The sequence below is a fragment of the Nanorana parkeri genome, unplaced genomic scaffold (genome assembly GCF_000935625.1).
Source record: "Nanorana parkeri isolate BGI_ZX_2015 unplaced genomic scaffold, ASM93562v1 scaffold663, whole genome shotgun sequence".
Classification (NCBI taxonomy): Eukaryota; Metazoa; Chordata; class Amphibia; order Anura; family Dicroglossidae; genus Nanorana; species Nanorana parkeri.
In genome coordinates, this window is record NW_017306931.1 from 683,776 (window position 1) to 686,146 (window position 2,371).

Sequence of the window (2,371 nt, forward strand, 5' to 3'; positions counted from 1 at the left end):
TACATTTTCAGTAATAATTGCCAGGTAGGGTTGCAATAGGCTAACAGAAGCTGCCAAACATTCTTCAGAATTTTTCTGAATTTAGCCTTAGAGGGTAATCTTAGCATTCTTTTTGCTTTACAACATCACATAAAAACCCAATCTTGATAAAATTGGTGAATGCAGCCTGCTCAGCCTGAAACATTCCTCCACACCAATCATATCAATGTGGCTTCATAGACTAAATTATATCATATAATTTACCTGTTCAATTATGCAAATGGTCTACAAATTCCACAGGACCTGATTATACTGGCTGGGTAACGTACAATAATACAACAACATACAAAGATATATTAATATCCTATGGGGGATGTTCAGTTGCTAGCATATTCAACAATCTTGTCATGTACCTTGGTTGAGAACAAGCTGATAAGGGTGCTTCTCTCATCCAACACCCCTGGAAATAGGGACAGGAAGCATAGGTAAGGAGAGTGGCATGAGTGCCGTTGTAGTAAAAGGACCCTGCACAGAGTTCAGGCACCACATCCAATGACTGTGGTCGGTGACAGCAAGGCAGCAGAAAGGCAAGACAGGGATCAGAAGCAGAGTCTAGGTCACAAGCCGAGGTCAAACCAGTCGGGCAGCGAGGTACCAAATTGAGAACCAGAAGCAAGGTTGAGGTCACAAGTCGAGGTCGGTAGCAGTGGATGGTACGTACAAGGTAAGAGGCAAGGGCCAGAATCCAGAAGACAGGTCCAAGTCACAACAGGTAGGCGGAGATCCAAAGGGAAGGTCAGGGTCACAAACCGGGTCATATACAGGAAACAAGAAGGCAGGTAACATTCATTTATATATCTTGCTTGACTTGACCATTGAGTCCATCCCTAATTAGAAACTAAAACTGGCATTGCAGACACCATAAGCTGCTACATTATACATTTGGTCTGACAGGTATCCTGTGACATGACTGGAGCACCCTTAAAGCTCTAAAGTCAGTGTTGGTATAGCCATTGCTAACACTGGCAAATAATTACTCAGTTCTGGCAGAGTGAGCTAAAACACTAAATTAAGTATGTGACACCTTATGGTACCTGCTAAATAATATCAGCTAAAAGTATATGTTACCCATTCACTAAAATCTCACATAAGCGTTAACATGTTAATGCTAATTTAAAAGTCTTTTTCAATGTTTTTAAATCTGCAGCTTTTATAAAAAAAATACCTGGTGATCGAGCAATGAAGGACCTTGTTAAGGCATGTAGCTAGAAGGTGGCTCAACAAAGGATGAATAAAAGGTGAAAACAGTATTTTATTAAATAGGAAAAATGGTAATTGGTTTGGCAAAATACATTTTTATTTATTTAGATGTACTTTAAAGCAGTGGTTCTCATGTAATCTATATTTGTCCTTGGTCAGTAAGTTGCGACCCAAGTCGCATTGCAATGGAACACATGGCATTGCTGTACTGCATTTTCCGATGCGATCGATCGAACTGTAGGTGGGAGATGCATTTGGGGTGCCATTCAAATGAATGGCAATGCAATGCACCTCACACACCAGAAACCGTATTTGATTAATGCGCTGTACTAGTGTGAATGGGCCCTCAAAAACACTGACAGACACAATCTCACACACTCACAGACATTCTCACACAAACATACACGCACACAAAAAAAAAAATGTAATTACAAAAAAAAAAAAATCCACTCAGTCTGCCTACTTGAGTTGAACTGGAGTTGAGCCTCAGCTTGGGATCCAGCGTGGGCTGCTGTGCTGTGATGGAGCTCCATCCATATGTGCATTGCATGCACAGCTCCCTTAGGAACCCTATAGAGGTGCCGGGAGCCAGAATGTGATGTCACTCTGGTCCAGGCACATATGGCTGGAGCTTCCTTGCGCCCATACCCCCAGCCCATCCCACCCCACCACACCTCAAGCTGACACACGGCGCCGGGCAGCATATTTTGAATTATTATACAGGATTTATATAGCACCAACAGTTTGTGCAGCTCTTTACAATATAAGGAAGACATTACAATCACAATACAATTCAAGACAAGATGGTAAGGAGGGCCCTGCCCGTGAGGGTTTACAACCTTAAAGGGAGGGGCAAGTGATACATGAAGAGGTAGCTGTGTGGGGATGAATTGCTTGAGAAAGTGATAGTTCAGTGGTTAGGTTGAGGTGGGAGGTGGAATGGCTGCTTGGCACGAAAACTGACAGTGCTGCACTAGGGGCAGTGGAAGGCATAGTGCAGTGTAAGGCATGCGGTGACCCATTGAATGCGGAGTTGCAACCCACCAGTTGAGAACCAAGGCTTTAAAGTGTATTTCTACTTTCGCAGCCAAATTGGTATGACACCAATTTTATATTTGTTACATGTTTCCAT